General features: G+C 41.6%; 1 protein-coding gene across 1 annotated transcript in view; it reads left to right on the top strand.

Annotated features, from left to right (window-relative positions):
* The first annotated feature begins 1,804 nt into the window (after positions 1-1,804).
* Positions 1,805-21,912, top strand: part of cdh17 (cadherin 17, LI cadherin (liver-intestine)) — a 181,159-nt gene continuing 161,051 nt past the window's right edge. The window contains exon 1 of the mRNA XM_059984795.1: positions 1,805-2,008. The gene's annotated coding sequence lies outside the window, so the exon portion shown is untranslated. The remainder of the gene's footprint in view (positions 2,009-21,912) is intronic.

The following is a 21,912-nucleotide window of genomic DNA, read 5'->3' as shown; positions in this document are numbered from 1 at the left end:
TTCAAGAGCCTGGTAGTCGAGGGGCAGTAACTGTTGGTGAACCTGGTTGTGCGAGACCTGAGGCACCTTTCCTCCAGTGTCACCTGTGGTGAACTATGTGCCTGTCTGGACACGCCCCCTGCTGGCTGCTCCTGTGGTTCCTCCCACAGGCCCCTGTATAAAGACGATCTGAGGCCTGACGCTCGGCCTCAGTCTCCAGGTCATTGTATGATAGACACTCACTCCTGGTTCCTTCTTCCAGTCAATAAAAGCCGATATCTCGCCTTCCGTCTCAGTGTGAGTTATTGATGGTGCATCATCACCCATTCCCCGGTTTCTCCAGCCCTTCACAAGATGAGTGTGAAAAGGTCAGGAGCCAGCCCAGAATACTTCACTGATGCCAGCCTGGGATTTCAGATCTCACAAAAGTGAGCAGTAAGAGAATCTCCAAATATTCCCGGAATTTCCCAGACCACACAGGAATTTTGAATTGATGACTTTTTTAAAACAGGCATCAATGAGAGATTGGGAGTGAGATTAAAATGAAGTCACAGTGTTTTGGAAAACGTACATAGATATCAAAATATGATGTGTGGTTCAATGCTTTGATGTATATATGAGAAAGCAAGCTAAAGTTCCTTTTAAGGATATATTAATCTTATCTTTAAACTCTCATGAAAATTAACTTGCAGGTTGAGTGGCTGGTGAGGAAGCCAAATGCAATGTTAGCGTTCATGTCCAGGGATCTAGAATATACAAGCAAGGATGTGATGCTGAAGCTTTATTGGTCAGACCACATGGAGTATTGTGATCAGTTTTGGGCTTATCTAAATAAAGATGTGCTGGCATTGGAACGGGTCTGGAGGAGGTTCACAAAAATGATTCTGGAAATCACAGGGTTAATCTTTGTGGAGTATTTGATAGCTCACTGGAATTTCGAATAATGTGGGGAGATCTCATTGAAAGCAATCAAATATTGAAAGGCCGAGATAGAGTAGATGTGGAGAAGATAGGGGAGCCTGGGACCAGAGAGCACACTTTCAGAACAGAGGGACGTCCATTAAGAATAGAGACAGGAAGGAATTTCTTTAGCCAGAGAGTGGTGAATCTGTAGAATTCATTGCCACAGGCGGCTGTGGAGGTCAGGTGATTGAATATATTAAAGTGGAGGTTGAAAGGTTCTTGAATAAGTGTGTTAAGAGTTACGGTGAGAAGGCAGGAGAACAGGGTCAAGAGGGATAGTAAATCAGCCATGATAGAATGGCAGACCAGACTTGATGGGCAGAATGGTCTAATCCTTTGCCTGATGATTTATAAGTAATAATCATGATGACTATTTTTATATGAAATAAATAAAGGTGGATCCATTTGGAAAAACAGATTATTTGTGTGTTAATTGCTGAGTGAGCTGTGGGCATGCTGTGTCAGTGCTGGAAGCTCGACAACACCCACAGGCTGACCCATAACCGTGTTGGTTATTAACGCAAATCATGCATTTCACTGTACGTTTCAATGTTTCGATGTACAGGTGATAAATAAAACCAAACTTCTTTTTAAAGACAAGATTATAATATCTAAAAATAATTGACAGTACGACCACTTTTATATAAAATAAATAAAGATAGCCTGGATTGAAAGAAGCATATAATTGTTTGAGTGCGGAGTAAAGATGTGATACAAATTCTGAAATAGGATTTAAAAATAAATACAAACAACTTAAATGGAAATTCAAAGAGGGAATGGTTTCGACCAAGAGGTGTGTCTTCATATCATTTGATATTTGTACTGTGGGTGTGGCCGTACTGTAAGCTGACTGTTACTGCACCTTTGTATATGTCTGAAACAATTTGACTAAGGGATCTTTCTGGCTATTAGAGTTTTATGAGGTATGCATCCAGGTGAACCATTAACAGGAATAAAGTGACAGTTAAACTTTGACAAAGTCATACTGGTATCAGCTTCAGGCCTTGTTAACAACAGACTCCGAACCAAAGAGGGATCAAGCAAAAGGCAGCGGCCTGATTGACAGGTAACTGAAAATTCATTTCATACATAGACGTCTAGAATGATAATTCAGCTGTGGTGGTAGTTGGGTTTTGAACTCTCGGGGGCTGTACCTAGTGCCGATGAAGGGTCTCAGCCTGAAACGTTGACTATTTCTTCCTTTCCATAGATGCTGCCTGACCTCCAGCGTTGTGTGTGTGTGTGTGTGTGTGTGTGTGTGTGTGTGTGTGTGTGTGTGTGTGTGTGTGTGTGTGCGCGCGCGCGTGTGAGTGTGAGCGTGCATTGTTCTAAAGCCTTGTGTTGTTTGAGAACACAGGGTGGTGAAATGTTCTGCAAATGACCGATGGTGGCACGCTTGTAATTGAACTTATAATAGGTGAAGAAAACATTTCTATAGTTGATCAAAATTATGTATTTTAAAATCATTGATTGTATTAATATGGAAACAAAGAGCACAGGGTGCCTGAGCTTCTCAGAATCAGAAAAGGGCTTAATATCACTGGCATATGTTGTGAAAGTTGTTGTTCAATGCATTTTTAGATTTTTATGGAAAATGGAATTGTGATTCTATGCGTTCTACTGATCAATTTATGCTTTTGTGACTGATTTAAGGTTTTCTAGTTTTTGTTTCATGGCTCTGACTGGAGGCTGAGACTGGGTATTTGTGAAAAGGATTGGTAATGAGTTTGTTTCTTTGTAAAAATGGTGACTGTCTGGGGTTGTTAGTGAGACCCGCCCAATTAATACAACCTTCTACAATCTGGTCCAACAAGTTTACAGCAGTTTCTTTCTATACTTCCCTTTGTATGTGCTTCTGCATGTAGACTTAATTTTGCCTTCCACATGCTCTTCACATTAATCTGTACACTTAAGAAATATTCTATACGATTGCACTGTAGAATGGCTGTGTTATTCTTATTGATCTGTTGGAACTAAGAAAGAGTGAATAATATTCTGTATGGTTTGTCATGAAAAACAATGCTTACCATCTCTTATAAAACTGGAATTAAAATAACATATTAACATATAACATTTTTGCTTTGGAGGGAAGGAGGATGAGAGGTGCTTTGATTGAGTTGTAGACAAAGACAAGGGGCGTAGAGTGAGTGGATAATCAGAGACCTTTCCCCCAGCATCATTATAAGGTAAACACAAAGTACACTGCAGATGCTGTGGTCAAATCAACACGTACAAACAAGCTGGATGAACTCAGCAGGTCGGGCAGCATCCGTTGAAATGAGCAGTCAACGTTTTGGGCCGAGACCCGTCCGAGACGTTGACTGCTCACTTCAACGGATGTGGCCCGACCCTCTGAGCTCATCCAGCCTGTTTGTATGTGATCATTATAAGGTGATTGGAGGGAAGTATAGGGGGTAGGTATTTTACAGAGCGATGGGTGTGTGGAATGCCCTGCCACAGGTGTTGGTAAAGGCAAATAATTTATGGACATTTAAGAGACTCTTAGATAGAGACATGGATGATAGAAAAATGGACAGCTATGTAGGAGAGAATGGTTAGATTTATCTTCGAGTAGGTTAAAATGTTGGTGCAACATTGTATGCTGAAGAACCTGTACTGGGCTGTACTGTTCTATGTTTAAAAAACAATCACAAATGTACCCAGAGTTTGTGCAGTATAATTACTACACTGCAGATCTATGGCTTCTTCCTCCTTCCTTTCCACTCCTGATGAAAGGTCGGTTGCAAACATCGACTCTTTATTTCCCTCCATAGGCACTGCCCGACCTGCCGAGTTCCTCCAGCACTCTGTGTGTGTTACTCAGGATTTCCAGCATCTACCAGATCTCTTGAGTTAATTGTTTTCAATTTTATGCTTCCTGTCACCTCAATTGCATTTCAAATGCTTTTTGATTACATGGGTTGTCAAGGACTGAAGATAGATTTGTTTGATGAATGAGTTATTTGAATTTTAAAACGGTAAAAATTATATGCTTTCAGAACCAGACTAAGGTATGGCCCAGAAGTTACTGAAGGATGCCGCTGGTTAAGAAGGCCTCTGGTAGATGTTGTGTGGTGGAGCTGAGATAATTGCGAGGTTTATTCATCGCTATAGATTTTTAGAACAACCATTTCCTTAATGCTGATAATGCATTGATTAAAATGGAAGCAGTTGGGGGTAGAGTCATAGAATAGAATACAGCTTAGAAACAGGTTATTTGGCCCATCTAGTTCATGCCGAACCATGGACCTGCACCTGGACCATAGCTCTCCATACCCTTACCATCCATTTACCTATCCAAACTTCTCTTAATCGTTGAAATAAAAATCGCATCCACCACTTGTGCTGGCAGCTCGTTCCCCACTCTCACAACCTTTTGAGTGAAGATATTTCCTCTCATGTTGCCCTTAAACTTTTCCCCGTTCACTCTTAATCCCTGACCTCTGGCTGTAGTCCCACCCAACCTCAGTGGAAAAGCCTGCTTGCATTTACCCTACCTGTACTCCTTATCGTTTTGTATATTTCCATTAAATCTTCCCTCAATCTTCTGCATTCAAAGTTATAAAGTCCTAACCTATTCAATCTTTCCCTATGACTCAGGTCCTCCAGACTTGGCAACATCCTTGTAAATTTTCTCTGCATTCTTTCAATCTTATTTACATCTTTCCTGTAGGTAGGCGACTAAAACTACATACAACACTGCAAATTAGAGCTCACCAACATCTTATACAACCTCAACATAACTTCCCATCTTCTGTACTCAATGCATTGACTTTCTTTACGACCCCATCTACGTGTGACACCACTTTCAATGAATTGTGGACCTGTATTGTCAGATTCCTTTGTTCTACCACACTCCTCAGTGTCCGACCGTTCTCTGTGTAAGACCAACCCTGGTTGGTGCTACTGAAGTACAACACTTCACACTTGTCTGCATTAAATTCCACTTGCCATTTTTCAGCCCTATTTTTCCAGCTGGTCCAGATCTTGATGGAAGTTATCATAGTAACATGGCTGAGGTTTCTGTTATATAGAATTTTTTGCTTTAATAAGAACATAAGAAATAGGAGCAGGAGTAGACCCACTGGCCCGTCCAGCCTGCCCAGCCATTCAATAAGATCATGGCCGATCTGTCCGTGGACTCATCTCCACCTACCTGCCTTTCCCCCAAAATGCTTAATGGCCCTGCTATGCAAGGAGACCAGAACTGCACGCAGTACCCCAGGTGTGGCCTCACCAGTACCCTGTACATTTGCAACATAAACTCCCTGCTTGTAAATTCAAACCCTCTAGCAATGAAGGCCAACATCCCATTTGCCCTCTTAGCCTGCTGCACCTGCAGACCAACCTTTTGTGATTCATGCACACACACTCCCAAGTCCCTCTGCACAACAGCAGACTGCATTTTTTTTTACCATTTAAATAATAATCTGCTCTTCCATTTTTCCTTCCCAAGTGGATGACCTTGCATTTACCAACATTGTATTCCACCTGCCAGACCTTTGCCCACTCACTTAAACAATCTATATCTCTCTGCAGACTCTCCATATCCTCTGCACAATTTGCTTTTCTACTCAATTTAGCATCATCAGCAAATTTAGATACACTACACTCGGTCCCCTCTTCCAGATCACTAATGTATATCATGAACAGTCGCGGTCCCAGCACCGAGCCCTGCGGCACACCGTTCATCACTAATTGCCAACCGGAGTAACACCCATGTGGCCCAACTTCAGTTAACCAATCCTCTATCCATGCTAATACATCACCCCCAACTCTATGTATCCTTATCTTGTGGCTACGTCTTTTATGCGGCATTTTATCGAACACCTTCTGGAAATCCAAGTAAATAACATTTATCTGTTTCCCTCTATCCACTACACTCATTATATCCTCAAGGAACTCCAGCGAATTTGTCAAACAGGACCTGCCTTTGCTGAATCCATGCTGAATCTCTTTGAAAGACTTCCACTGTCCCACCATATAGCCTGCGTTCCCAGTCCATACTAGCCAAATCCTCCCTCATCCCATTGTAATCTCCATCGTTTAGACATAATATACTGGTTTTCGACCAAACTACTGCACCTTCCATTTGTATAAGAAACTTAATAATACTGTGATCACTCTTTCAAGAGGATCCCTAACTACAAGCTCACTAATTTTACCTGTCTTATTGCACAGGACCTGATCCAAGATAACATATTCCCTGGTAGGTTCAGTAACATGCTGTTCAAGAAAGTCATCATGGATGCATTCTATGAAGTCCTGCTCAAGACTGCTTTACCCAATCTATGTGCAAATTAAAGTCCCCCATGATAAATGCTGTTCTGTTCTTACATGCTTCAGATAATTCACTGTCTATTGCCTGTGCCACTGTAATGTTATAATTTGGTGGTCAATAGACAACCCCCACCAGTGGTTTTTTGCCCTTTACTATTCCTATCTCTACCCAGATGGACCCAACATTCTGCTCCTTAGATCTTATTTCATCTCTCACTATCGCCCCGATCTCACCCTTAATTAAGGATGCTAGCCCACCTCCCTTACCTTCCTGCCTGTCCTTCCGTATTACCTGATATCCTTGGATATTTAATTCCAAATCCTCTCCATTCTGCCACCACATCGCTGTAATGGCCACTAAATCATAGCCCTTTGTACTTTAGAGTAAAAGCTCGTGGGAACTGTATCACCACCATACATTTCTCAGTTTAGTAAGTCTACCGCTGCATATAGAAGCTACACAATGCAGCTTACAGAATTGAATGCTTTGTGGTCAAGTTTGCAGATGATATGTAGATAAGATGGAGGGGCAGGTAGTGCTGAGGAAGCAGTGAATTTTCAGAAGGATTTAGTAAGAGAATGAGCAAACAAGTTGTAGATGGAATACAGTGCAGGGAAGTGCACGGTTATGCACTTTGGTAGAAAGAATGGAGACGTAGACTGTTTTCTAAATGGGGAGAAAATTCAAAAATCAGAGGTTAAAAGGAACTTGAGAGTTTGCATCCTGGGTCCTAGTGCAGGCCATTGAGTCAATGCTGAGGAAGGCAAATGCAATGTTAGCATTCATTTTGAGAGGACTAGAATATAAAAGCTAAGGCTTTATAAGGCTTTGGTCAGACTGTTCTTGGAATATGGTGAGCAGTTTTGGGCTCTTTATATTGGCAACAATGACATTGGAGAGGGTCCAGAGGAGGTTTACAGAATGAAAGGGTTAATGTTAATCTTTTTTTTTAAACTTTTTTTATTGCATTTTTAAATGGTTACAAAGTATGAAAAAACAATGTATATAACCCATACCCCCTCCCCTTAACCCCTCCCCTTAACCCCTCCCCTCTAACTGCCCTATAGAAAAAAAAGAAAGAAAGAAAGAAAGAATGCCTGGTGGTTGGAAGATCTCCACATGCTCCATGGAACTCGTAATAACTTTAATATGTATATTTATTTCTTTCCCCTAATAACCAATTGTTTCATCTTCAGAGCATCTATATATTTAATCCTGTCTTTTGTAAATAAGGGCTCCAAATTTTCAAAAATGTTTCATATTTATCTCTTAAATTATAAGTAATTTTTTCTAATGGAATACAACCATAGATTTCTTTCTTCCAAGAATCTATACTTAAATGTGTATCCGATTTCCAAGTAACTGCAATAGCTTTTTTGGCTACTGCCAGTGCAATTTTTATAAATTCTTTCTGATACTTATTTAGTTTGAGTTTCGGTTTTATCCCTTCAATATCATCTAGTAAAAATAATATTGGATTATGAGGAAATTGTGTTCCTGTAATTTGTTCCAGTAAAAGTCTTAAATTTGTCCAAAAAGGTTGAATTTTAGAGCAAGACCATGTCGAATGTAAAAAAGTACCAGTTTCCTGGTTACATCAGAAACACTGATCCGATAAATTTGGATTAAATTTTTTTATTTTTTGTGGTGTAATATATAATTGATGTAGAAAATTATACTGCACTAATCTTAACCGAACATTTATTGTATTTGTCATACTATCAAGACATAGTCTTGACCAATTTGTTTCTTCAATTTTAATATTCAAATCACTTTCCCATTTTTGTCTTGACTTATGGACTCCTTGCTTAATTACCTGTCTTTGAATCAAGTTGTACATGCAAGATATAAATTTTTTGATATTTCCTTTTTGAATTAAAATTTCTATTTCATTAGATTTCGGCAATAACATTGTTTGACCTAATTTTTCTCTTAAATAAGCCCTTAATTGAAAGTAACAAAATAAAGTGTTGTTTGATATTTTATATTTATTCTTTAATTGATCAAATGACATTAATATACCTCCTTCAAAACAATTCCCTATATATCTAATCCCATTTTGAATCCAATTATATAAAAGTTGATTGTCCATTGTGAAAGGAATAAGTCTATTTTGAATTAAAGATCTCTTTGCTAATAAAGATTTTTTTGTCTCATCATCAACATTTATCTTATTCCATAAATCAATCAAATGTTTTAATATAGGAGATACTTTCTTTTCCCGTATCCATTTAGATTCCCATTTGTATATAAAATCTTCTGGTACGTTTTCTCCTATTTTATCTAATTCTATTCTAATCCATGCCGGTTTATCTTTCTCGAAAAAAGATGCAATAAATCTAAGTTGATTTGCTTTATAATAATTCTTAAAATTTGGAAGTTGTAATTCTCTTAGATCAAATTTCCATGTCAATTTTTCCAACGATATTCTGGACATCTTACCTTTCCAGAGGAATTTCCTCAGATATTTGTTTAACTCTTGAAAAAACTTCTGGGGTAATTGTATTGGTAATGATTGAAATAAATATTGTAATCTAGGGAATATATTCATTTTTATAGTATTTACTCTACCTACTAATGTTATTGGTAATGCCATCCATTTTTCAAGATCTTCCTGAATTTTTTTCAAAAGTGGTAAGTAATTTAATTTGTATAAGTTTTTTATATCATTATCAACTCTTATACCTAAATATTTTATACCATTTGCTGGCCATCTAAATTGAGTTATTAATCGACATTGATTATAATCTCCTTTAGTAAGAGGTAAAATTTCACTTTTATCCCAATTTATTTTATAACCCGATATTTTCCCATATTCTTCTAGTCTATAAGATAATTTGCGTAGTGAATGTAATGGATCTGTTAAATAAAGTAGAACATCATCAGCAAATAAGTTAATCTTGTATTCTTCCTGATTAACTCTGAAACCCTTAATATCTGGGTCCATTCTGATTAATTCAGCTAATGGTTCTATTGCCAACACAAACAAAGCAGGTGATAGTGGGCAACCTTGCCGAGTTGATCTTGTTAACTGAAATGATGTTGAAATTTGACCATTTGTCACTACTTTAGCTTTGGGATTAGTATTTAAGGTTTTAATCCATTTTATAAATGATGTTCCTAGTCCATATTTTTCCAATACCTTAAATAAAAAATCCCATTCCAATCTATCAAATGCTTTTTCTGCATCTAAAGCAACCGCCACACTCATTTCCTCCCTCTTTTGTGCTAAATGGATTATACTAAATAACCGAGTTACATTATCTGCCGATTGTCTATTTTTGATAAATCCTGTTTGATCCATATGCACTAATTTTGGTAAGCATTTAGATAATCTATTAGGTAAGATTTTTGCTATTATTTTATAATCGGTGTTTAATAAAGAAATAGGTCTATATGATGCTGGTTTTAAAAGGTCTCTGTCTTTTTTTGGCAATACTATTAAAATAGCTGTTGAAAAAGATTCTGGAAGTTTATGCGTTCTTTCCGCCTGTTAATCTGTGGAATTCATTGATATGGATGGCTGTGGAGGCCGAGTCACTGGGCAGATTTAAAGTGGAAAAATGCTAGGTTAGGGTGCCTGAGGTTATGGGGAGAAGGCAAAAGAATGCGGTTGGGAGGGATTATAAATGGAATGGCAGGGCAGACTCAGTCGGCTAATCGGTGAGCTTCTGCTCCCCTGTCTTGGTTTGATGGCCTTATTGAGCACAGGAGCAGGAAGGTTGTGTTGAAGTTGTATAAAATGTTACACAAAATTTTGAGGGGTATGGAGAGGGTAAATGCAAACAGGCTTTTCCCACCGAGGATGGATGAAACTAGAACTAGAGATCACGGGTTAAGGGTAAAAGGGGAAATATTTAAGGAAAACATGAGGGGAAACTTCTTCACTCAGAGGGTGAAGTGAGTGTGGAATGAGCTGCCAGTGGAATTGGTCGATGCGGGTTCAACATCAAGAGAAGTTTGGACAGGTACATGGATGGGAGGGGTATGGAGGGCTATGGTCCAGATGCAAGTCAATGGGACGAGGCAGACTAATAGTTCAGCATGGACTAGATGGGCCAAAGAATCTGTTTCTGTACCATAGTACACTATGATTCTATAAACACATATGTTGAGTAATTTTAATTTCCCAGAAACTGCTATTGGGAAATCCATGTTCAGTATATTATGTGTGAGTCAGACAAAGCAGCTTTGATTATCACATACAACCACTTATCTCTGTAAGGTACAAATCGAGGTCCTCATTTTTATTCAGTCAGAATGCATTGAAACAGTTTTAATTTACCCTCTTTCCATTTTTCTGTTCCCCACTCTGATTGTTATCACTATGGAGAAAGTGCTTGAGAAGACTATTTTAAAATGGGCCTCCAAGTACCCCAAATCTTATCCTTAACAATTGACTCCAAGTCTTCCTATTCACTGAGGTCAGGTTAACTGGCCTTTCTTCTTATTCTCTCCTTTTTTGAAGAAAGGAATGATATTTGCAATTATCCAGTCCTCTGGAACTATGCCAGAATCAATTAATCCTTGAACAATCTTCAGCCTCTTCTTTCAAAACCCTGGGGTGTACACCATCTATTCCAAGTGATTTATCTACCCTGAAACCTTTCAGATTCCCAAGAATCTTCTCACACTTCATGCCCCTGAAACATAGAACTTCCAACATACTGCCGATGTCTTCCACACTGAAGACTGATGCAAGATACTTATTCAGTTTGTCCACCATTTTCTTGCCCCCCATTACTGCCTTTTCAGAAACAAGAGAAAATCTGCAGATGCTGGAAATCCAAGCAACATACACAAAATGCTGGAGGAACTCAGCAGGCCAGGCAGCATCTATGGAAAAGAGTACAGTTGCTGTTTTGGGCTGAAACCCTTCAGCAGGACTAAAGTTTCTGTGTCATTTTCCAGCAGTCTGATATCTATTCTTGCCTCTCTTTTGCAATTTGTATATCTGAAAAAAAAAATTGGCAACCTATTTGATATTAGTGGCTAGGTTACCTTCATATTTCGTCTTTTCTCTCATTATGCTTTTTTTTAGTTGCCTTCTGTTGGTCTTTGCAAGCTTTCCAATCCTCTAACCTCCCACTAATTTTTGTTTTATTATATGCCCTGTCTTTTGCTTTTATGTTGGCTTTGACTTCCCTATCAGCCATAGTTGTGTCATCCTGCCTTTAGAATAATTGTTCTTCTTTCAGATGTATCTATCTTGCCCCTTCTGAATTGCTCCCAAAGCTTCAGCCACTGCAGCTCTGCCATCATCCTTGCTAGAGTTCCCTTTCAATCAACTTTGGTCAGCTCTTCTCCCATGCTTATGCAATTTCCTTTATCCACAGTAATAATGATATATCTGACTTTAGCTTCTTCTTCTCAAATTGTACTGTGAATTCTAACATATTATGATCATTGCTTCCTAAGTACCAGAGGGCATGGATTGAGAATAAGAGGTCAGTTATTTAAAACAGAGTTGAGGAAGAGCTTCTTCTCCCAGAGAGTTGTGGAGGTGTGGAATGCACTGCCTCGGAAGACGGTGGAGGCCAATTCTCTGGATGCTTTCAAGAAGGAGCTGGATAGATATCTGATGGATAGGGGAATCAAGGGATATGGGGTCAAGGCAGGGACTGGGTATTGATAGTGAATGATCAGCCATGATCTCAGAATGGCGGTGCAGACTTGAGGGGCCGAATGGTCTACTTCTGCACCTATTGTCTATTGTCTATTGTCTAAGGGTTCCCTTATCTTAAACTCCCTAATCAAATCTGGTTCATTACACAACACCCAATCCAGAATAGCTGATACTCTAGTAGCCTGAACCACAAGCTGCTCTAGAAAACATCTTATAGGCTTCTACAAATTCTCGCACCAAAATCAGCACCAAACTGATTTTCTCAATCCCCCATGACTATCGTATTATTGTACTTTTGACATGCTGTAATTTGTAGCCCACATCCTGGCTACTGTTCAGAGGCCTGTGTATAGGATTAAGGATTTTTTTATCCCTTACAGTTTCTTAACTCTATTCACAAGGATTTTTCACGTTCTGATCCTAAGTCACATCTTTCTAAGGATTTGATTTTATTTTTTAACTAACAGAGCCACCCCTCTGCCGACCTGCCTGCCTTTTCAATACAATGTGCATCCTTGGATGTTAAGCTCCCAACTATAATCTTCTTTCATTCATATAACCATATAACAATTACAGCACTGAAACAGGTCACCTCGGCCCTTCTAGTCCATGCTGAACGCTTGCTCTCACCTAGTCCCACTGGCCTGCACTCAGCCCAGAACCCTCCATTCCTTTCCTGTCCATATACCTATCCAAATTTACTTTGAATGACAATACCGAACCTGCCTCTACCACTTCTACTGGAAGCTCGTTCCACACAGCTACCACTCTCTGAGTAAAGAAATTCCCCCTCGTGTTACCCTTAAACTTTTGCCCCCTAACTCTCAACTCATGTCCTCTTGTTTGAATCTCCCCACTCTCAATGGAAAAAGCCTATCCACATCAACTCTATCTATCCCCCTCATAACTTTAAATACCTCTATCCAGTCCCCCCTCAACCTTCTATGCTCCAAAGAATAAAGACCTAACTTGTTCAATCTTTCCCCGTAACTTAGGTGCTGAAACCCAGGTAACATTCTAGTAAATCTCCTCTGTACTCTCTCTATTTTGTTGACATCTTTCCTATAAATCAGTGACCAGAACTGTACACCATACTCCAAATTCGGCCTTACCAATGCCTTGTACAATTTTAACCATATAACCATATAACAATCACAGCACGGAAACAGGCCATCTTTGCCCTCCTAGTCCGTGCCGAACCCTTAATCTCACCTAGTCCCACCTACCCACACTCAGCCCATAATCCTCATAACCTTAACATTACATCCCAACTCCTATACTCAATGCTCTGATTTATAAAGGCCAGCATACCAAAAGTTTTCTTCACCGCCCTATCCACATGATATTCCACCTTCAGGGAACTATGCACCATTATTCCTAGATCACTCTGTTCTACTGCATTCCTCAATGCCCTACCATTTAACATGTATATTCTATTTTGACTATTCCTACCAAAATGTAGTACCTCACACTTATCAGCATTAAACTCCATCTGCCATCTTTCAGCCCACTCTTCTAACTGGCCAAAATCTCTCTGCAAGCTTTGAAAACCTACTTCATTATCCACAACGTCACCTATCTTAGTATCATCTGCATATTTACTAATCCAATTTACCACCCCATCATCCAGATCATTAATGTATATGACAAACAACATTGTACCCAGTACAGATCCCTGAGGCACACCACTAGTCACCGGACTCATGTGACTCAGTGATGCCCATAATGTCATACCTGTGATCTTTACCTGAGCTACAAGATTATCTGCCTCAATCTGCAAATTGCATGCATTCAAATATAATACCTTCAGTCCTGTATTCATCATTTTGATTTTGTTGTCCTTTTATATTGTAGCTCATCCCACTGACTGCAATTTTGCCTCGTCATCAGCCTCTCCTTGTTAGCGGTTTCAGTGTATACTGCCACTGATTGTATGCCAACTGCCCCATCCTCAGCCCTATCACTCCAGTTCCCATCCTCCTGCCGAGTTAGTTGTAGCAAACCTGCCTGCATGGACATTAGTTCCTCTGGGGTTCAGATCAAACCTTCTCCGGAAGAGACCCCAATGACGCATAAATCTAAATCCCTGCCTCCCACAGCACTTCCTCAGACACGCATTCGTCTGCCAGATCATCCTATTCTTACCCTCACTGGTGTGTGGCACAGGCAGCAATCCAGGGATTGTACTATCAATGGGGTCCTGTTTTCAGCTTTCGACCTAGCTCCCTAAATTCTCTCTTCAGGGCTTGCTCCCTTTTCCTGCCTATGTCATGAGTGCCAATATGCACTACGACTTCTGACTGCTCACCCTCCCCCTTTAAAATGTCGTGGACCTGATCCGAGACATCCCTGACCCCGGCACCTGAGAGGCAACAACAGAGCCACCCAGTTGTCTTATTACATCCAGAGAATATTGTGTCTGCTCTTCGAACAATGGAATCCCCTGTCACTACTGCTGTCCTCTTCTCTGCATTCCTTTCTCAGCCAAACCTTCAGCATCAGTGCCAGAGGCCTGGTCACTGCAGCTTCCCTCTGTTAGGTCATCCCCACAACAGTATCCAGAACAGTATACTTATTATTGAGGGGAATGGCCGCAGCGGTTCTCCCATTCCTTTTCCCTCTCCTGGCCCCAGGTACTTGCCTTCTTTTTCTAAGGGGTGATTACTTCACTGCAACTCCAATCTATCACCTTCTCTTTTTCCCATATGCGTTGAAGGTCATCAATCTGCAGCTCCAGTTCCTTATACATTCTCTGAACAGCTGCAGCTCGGTGCACGTGGTGCCGATGTGGTTACCCGGGCGACTGGAGGTCTCCCTGACTTCCCGCATCTCACACAAAGCCCCTGGAGCCTTCTTGCTGCTCTAAGTCTGCACTAACTGACGAAGAATGAAGAAGAGACTTACCAGATACTTCCCTTGCCCAAGCCTATTCCTGCCACAGCCTTCCCACTCTAACCCTGATCCACTCACACAACAGCCACTCTTCTTTCTCCTGCCTTATTCTTATTTGCCCTTGCTAAAGAATCATGATTCGATGGGGCTGCTGGGAAATAAGCTGCCTCCTCCCTCACCCCTGTGTGCTGACAAACCTGCTGTATCAGATCCAGAGTAACAAGCATATTGTTTTCCTTTACACTCGTGTAGTGAAGAATGATAACAAGCAATCTTGAATTTTGATTCTTGACATTAATGATAGGTATAGTGCGCTGTAACCAAGGCCGAAAATGACGTTAACTTCCTTATTGACACATTGTGTGTGTTTTGTACTGACGTGCTCATGTTGCCAATGCTTTTCCACAGCAGCTCAGTTTCATTTCTAGCCTCTAATTGTTGTTTGTGACGGTGAACTATCTCAAGTATGCGGAGCGTAATGAAAGGATGGAGTTGAGAGCAGGGGAAGTTTGAACAGTTCTTTGGCCTAAAATCAACATCTGTGTTTTATCTTGTGATGTACCTTCTATGCATTGGCTGTGATAAGACCATAAAACTGTAAAACCTAGGAGCAGACTGAGGCCATTCAGCCCATTGAATTTGTTCCACCCACACATGGCTGATTTATTACCCCCTCAACCACATTCTCCTGCCTTCTCCCTGTAACCTTTGATACCCTTACTAACGCAGAATCTATCAACCTCTGTTTTAAATATCACATTCAAAGTTCAAAGTAAATTAATTATCAAAGTGCACCATATTCCACTCTGAGATTCTTTTTTTTTGTAGGCTTACACAATAAATTCATAGCAAATTCCATGATTCCAAATTGGGCATTGAAAGTTTGGAAGAATGAGGGGAATCTCATTGAAACCTACTGAACATCGAAAGGCCCAGATGGAGTGGATGTAGAGGATGTTTCCAATAGGTGGAGGGTCAAGGACCAGAAGGCACAGCCTCAGAATACAGAGGTCCCTTTCAAACGGAAATGAGAAGGAATTTCTTTAGCCAGACGGTGTACGTGACTGCAATATTCGTGCAGATGAAGTGCCACCTGATCTTGTGATCAAAAGCTGTCACATATGTCTAATTTAATGAAAATTCAAATGGTTATTTGTTAATTGTAGAGTGTAATAATGCAACAAATAGGGAAAGACTTTTTGGAACCTGGAGCATATTTTCACTAAACATTTGCGAGGGTAGCAGTTAGTATAATACTATCACAGTGCCAGTGACCCGGGTTAGCAGTTGGTGTTAATGTTACAGTGTCAGTGACCCCGGTTAGCAGCCAGTGTAACTATCACAGTGCCAGTGATGTGGTTTAGCAGTCAGTGTAACTATCACAGTGCCAGTGATGTGGTTCAGCAGCCAGTGTAACTATCACAGTGCCAGTGATTCGGGTTAGCAGCCAGTTTAACTATCACAGTGCCAGTGACCCGGGTTAGCAGTCAGTGTAACTATCACAGTGCCAGTGATTCGGGTTAGCAGCCAGTATAACTATCACAGTGCCAGTAACCCGGGTTAGCAGCCAGTTTAACTATCACAGTGCCAGTGACCCGGGTTAGCAGTCAGTGTAACTATCACAGTGCCAGTGATTCGGGTTAGCAGCCAGTGTAACTATCACAGTGCCAGTGTCCCGGGTTAGCTGGCAGTGTAACTATCACGGTGCCAATGACCCAGGTTAGCAGCCAGTGTAACTATCACAGTGCCAGTGAACAGGGTTAGCAGTCAGTGTAACTATCACAGTGCCAGTGACGTGGTTTAGCAGCCAGTGTAACTATCACAGTGCCAGTGACCCAGGTTAGCAGCCAGTGTAACTATCACAGTGCCAGTGATCCGGTTCAATTCCGTCTCCCTCTGTAAGGAGTTTGCACGTTCCGCCGGTGATTGCGTGCGTTGTCTCCGGGTGTTCCAGCTTCCTGTCACACTCCAAAGGTGTACAGCTGAGTAGGGTAATTGAAGACATGGGTGTAATTGGGTGTTGTGGGCTCGTTTGGCTAGAAGGGCCTGTTACCGGGCTGTATCTCTGAATAAAGAGAGCCACAGACCTGTAGGACAAAGACCGGCTGTTCTTCAAGCTCTTCCCTGACGGTGCCATGGTACTCGTTCTGTGTGAAGACGGGTGCCTCATCATTCTTGTTGATGACATTGACCGTTAACAGTGCTTGGTTCTCCCGTTTTCCATCTGATACCACCAGCCGCAGTTCATACCGCTGCTCATCCTCGTAGCTTAGCCGCTGAGCTGTAAAGTGGTCCCAACATCTGAAGTCCAAGGTAGAGGCCTGAATGTCAAAGATTGAAGTCAGTGGGTCCTTAGCTAGAGGCCTGAAGGTCAAAGATTGAAGTCAGTGGGCTCCTTAGCTAGAGGCCTGAAGGTCAAAGATTGAAGTCAGTGGGTCCTTAGCTAGAGGCCTGAATGTCAAAGATTGAAGTCAGTGGGTCCTTAGCTAGAGGCCTGAAAGTCAAAGATTGAAGTCAGTGGGTCCTTAGCTAGAGGCCTGAAGGTCAAAGATTGAAGTCAGTGGGTCCTTAGCTAGAGGCCTGAAGGTCAAAGATTGAAGTCAGTGGGTCCTTAGCTAGAGGCCTGAAGGTCAAAGATTGAAGTCAGTGGGTCCTTAGCTAGAGGCCTGAATGTCAAAGATTGAAGTCAGTGGGTCCTTAGCTAGAGGCCTGAATGTCAAAGATTGAAGTCAGTGGGTCCTTAGCTAGAGGCCTGAATGTCAAAGATTGAAGTCAGTGGGTCCTTAGCTAGAGGCCTGAAGGTCAAAGATTGAAGTCAGTGGGTCCTTAGCTAGAGGCCTGAAGGTCAAAGATTGACGTTGGCCATCCCGGAGGTCAAAGGCCTAAAGGCCCTGGCTCTTCTTGACTGGTGGTCAGAGAACTGATTCTGTGAGTTTGTGATTCTAAGGCCAAGGACTGGAAGCCCGACGACAGCCTGACTTGGTTGGAGGGTCTGTCAGTCTGTGTGGGTGGAGGGGGGAGGGGGAGGAAAGGGGCTGGTTTTGCTTTTGCTGCTGTTTGTATTGTTCTGCTGAGGATTGTGGATAGGTTATGTTGGCACTGGAATGTGTGGCAACACTGCAAAGTTCAAAAGTAAATTTTATTCTCAGAGTACATATATGTTACCAAATACAACCCTAAAATTCATTTTTTTGTGGGCATCCTCAGCAAATCTATAGAATAGTAACTATAACAGGATCAATGAAAGATCAACCAGAGTGCAGAAGACAACAAACGGTGCAAATCCAAATATAAATAAATAGCAATAAATAACAAGAACATGAGATAACAAGATAAAGATTTCTCAGTGTGAGATCATTGATGTGGAAATATCTCAATGGATGGTCAAGTGAGTGTAGTTATCACCTTTTGCTCAAGAGCCTGATGGTTGAGGGGTAGTAACTCTTCCTGAAACTGGTTGTGTGAGTCTTGAGGTTCGTGTACCTTTTACCTGACAGCAGCTGTGAGAAGACAGCATGGCCGTGGTAGTGGGGAATCTCTGATGACAGACGCTACCTTCTTACGACAGTGTTTCCTGTATATGCACTCAATGGTTGGGAGGGTTTTACCTGTGATGTACTGGGCTCAATCCACTACCTCTTATAGGATTTCCCATTCAAAGGCATTGGTGTTCCCATACCAGGCTGTGATGCAGCCAGTCAATACACTGCCCACTACACATCTACAGAAGTTTGTCATACTCCTAAGGAAGTAAAGGTGCTCTCTTCAAAGGTGCATTTACAATCTGGGTCCAGGACAGGTCTTCTGAAATAATAACACTAATGAATTGAAAGTTGCTAACTTGCAGGCTGACCTCAGCACATCAGTAGGTTGTATGATTATTAATGTAAACCAGGAGACCATAACACAATAAGACCATAAGATATAGGAGCAGAATTAGGACATTTGGCCCATCGTATCTGCTCTGTCATCTCATCCATTGGTGATCCAATTCCTCCTTCAGCCCCAATTTCTTGCCTTCTTCCTATACTCCTTTATTCCTTGACCAATAAAGAATCTACCAAGTTTTGCCTTAAATACACATAATGACCTGGCCTCCACAGCTGCCCATGGCAAAGAATTCCACAGCTTCATCACTCTCTGACTAAAGAAATTCCTCCTCATCTTTGTTCTAAAAAGGATGCTCCTCTATTCTGATACTGTGTCTTCTAGTCTTAGACTCTCCCACCAAAAGAAACATCCTTTCCACACCCACTCTATCAGGGCCTTTCACCTTGCAATTTGTTTCTTCTGAATTCTAGTGAACACAGGCCCAGAGACATAAAACGTTCTTCGTATGTCAGGCTATTCAATCCCAGAATCATTTTCCTGAACCTCCTTTGAACCCTCTCTAGTTTCAGCACTTCCTTTCTAGGGTAAGGGGCCCAAAACTGCTCTCAACACTCTAGGCCTCACCAGTGCTTTATAAAGTTTCAACATTATACCCTTGCGTTTATATTCATTTCTAGAATTCACATTCTAGAAATGAATGCTAATGTTGCACAGACTCAAGCTGAAAATTAACCTTTGGGAAATCCTGCACAAGGACTCCCAAGTCCCTTTGTGTCTCAGTTTTTTGTATTTTCTATCCATTTAGAAAATAGTCAACTCTTTCATTTCTTCTACAAAGTGCATGACCACAGACTTCCTGACACTGTATTCCATCTGTCATTTCATTGCCCATTCTCCTTATCTGTCTAAGTCCTTCTGTAGCCTCTTTACTTCCTCAAAGCTGCCTGTCCCTCCACCTATCTTCATATTGTCTGCAAACTTTGCAACAAAGCCATCAATTCCATCATCCAAATCATTGACATATATCGTAAAAAGAATCGGTCCCAACACAATCCCCTGTGGAACACCACTAGACACTGGCAGCCGGCCAGAGAATGCAGCCTTTATTCTCACTCTTTACCTCCTGCCAATCAGCCACTGCTTTATCCATGCTAGAATCTTTCCTGTAATACCATGGGTCCATAGCTTGTTAAACAGCTTCTTGTGGCACCTTGTCAAAGACCTTCTGAAAATCCAAGTACATAACATCAACTGATTCTCCTTTGTCTATTCTGCTTGCTTGTTCTTCAAAGAATTCCAACAGGTTTGTCAGGCAGTTTTCTTTTGAGGAAACTATGCTGACTGTGGCTTATTTTATCATGTGCCTCCAAGTATCCTGAGACCTCATCCTTAATAATCAACTCCAACATCTTCACAGTCACTGAGGTAAGACTATAGTTTCCTTTCTTCTACCCCTTTTTCTTCTTGAAGAGTGGTGTGACATTTGCAATTTCTAGTCTTACAGAACAATTCCAGAATCAAGTGGTTCTTGAAAGATCTTTCCTAATGCCTCCATGATCTCTTCAGCACCTCTTTCAGAGCTCTGGGGTGTACACCATCTGGCCCAGGTGACTTGATCTTTCAGTTTCCCAAGAACCTTCTCTCTAGTAATGGTAACTTCACACATTTCATGACCCCTGACACTTGCAACTTCCACCATACTGCTAGTTTCTTCCATCTTGAAGACTGATGCAAAATACTTATTTAGTTCACCTGCCATTTCCCTTTCCCCCACTACTACCTCCCCAGCATAATTTTTCAGTGATTCTCACCACTCTTTAAAACTTCATGTATCTGAAGAAACCTTTGGTATCCTTTTTAATATTACTGGCTAACTTACTTTTGTATTCCAGTGAATTTCATTGTATGTTTTGGTGTAACACCTTAAGACCATAAAACACAGGAGCAGAATTAGGCCATTCAACCAATAAAGTCTGCTCTGTCATTCCATTAAGGATGATTTATTACCCCTCTCAACCCTTTTCTCCTGCTTTCTCCCTGCAACAAACCACATGGTTTGTTGCCTCCCGGGTGCCAGGGTCCGGGATGTCTCTGACTGGGTGCATGACATCCTGGTACGAGAGGGAAAGCAACCAGAAGTCGTGATACATGTTGGGACCAACGACATAGGCAGGAAGAGGGATGAGGTCCTGAAGTGTGAGTTTCGGGAACTAGGCAGAAGGCTGAAGAACAGGACCTCAAGGGTGGCGTTCTCAGGGTTGCTGCCAGTGCTACGTGATAGTGATGGTAAGAATTGGAGGAGATGGCAGTTGAATGCGTGGTTGAGGAGTTGGTGCAGGGGGCAGGGTTTTAGATTTTTGGATCATTGGGATCTCTTCTGGGGAAGGTGGGACCTGTACAGATTGGATGGGTTGCACCTGAACTCAAGGGGGAGCAATATCCTTGCCGGTAGGTTTGCTAGCGTGGTTCGGGAGGGTTTAAACTAATTTGCAAGGGAGATGGGACCCGGAGCGATAGAGCAATGAAAGAAGTGCATGGAGTAAAGCAAGATCTAACATATAGAGAGGCTTTGAGGAAAGAGAAGCAGAATAAAGGGTGTAAAGGTAGTAAGGTAGAAGGGCTAAAGTGTGTGTACTTCAATGCATCAGGAACAAAGGTGATGAACTGAGAGCTTGGACACATACATGGAATTATGATGTTGTGGCCATTACAGAGACTTGGCTGGCACCAGGGCAGGAATGGATTCTCATTATTCCTGGATTTCAATGCTTTAAAAGGGATGGTGGGGGGAGGGGAGGATGGGTGGCATTACTGGCCAGGGATACTGTTACAGCTGCAGAAAGGGTGGGTAATTGTGGTGAACTACATATACCTGTCTGGACACACCTCCTGCTGACTGCTCCTGTGGCTCCTCCCACAGACCCCTGTATAAAGGTGATCGAGGCCTGAGCCCGGCCTCTCAGTCTCCAGGATGTAGTATGGTGGTCATTCACTGCTTGTCCCTACTTCCAGTCAATAAAAGCCGATATCTCGCCTTTATGTCTCAGAGTGAGTTATTGATGATGCATCAGTAATGTAACAGGATCCTCTTTTGAGTCAGTACGGGTGGATGTCAGGAACAGGAAGGGAGCAGTTATTCTACTGGGAGTATTCTATAGGCCCCCTGGTATCAGCAGAGATACCAAGGAGCAGATTGGGAGGCAGATTTTGGAAAGGTGCAAAGATAACAGGGTTGTTATCATGGGTGACTTTAACTTCCCTAATATTGATTGGCACCTGATTAGTTCCAAGGGTTTAGATGGGGCAGAGTTTGTTAAGTGTGTCCAGGATGGATTCCTGT

The sequence above is a fragment of the Hypanus sabinus genome, chromosome 1 (assembly GCF_030144855.1).
Source record: "Hypanus sabinus isolate sHypSab1 chromosome 1, sHypSab1.hap1, whole genome shotgun sequence".
In the NCBI taxonomy this organism is placed as follows: domain Eukaryota; kingdom Metazoa; phylum Chordata; class Chondrichthyes; order Myliobatiformes; family Dasyatidae; genus Hypanus; species Hypanus sabinus.
Note: the sequence above shows the minus strand (reverse complement) of the source record. Positions and strands in the feature narration are given on the sequence as shown.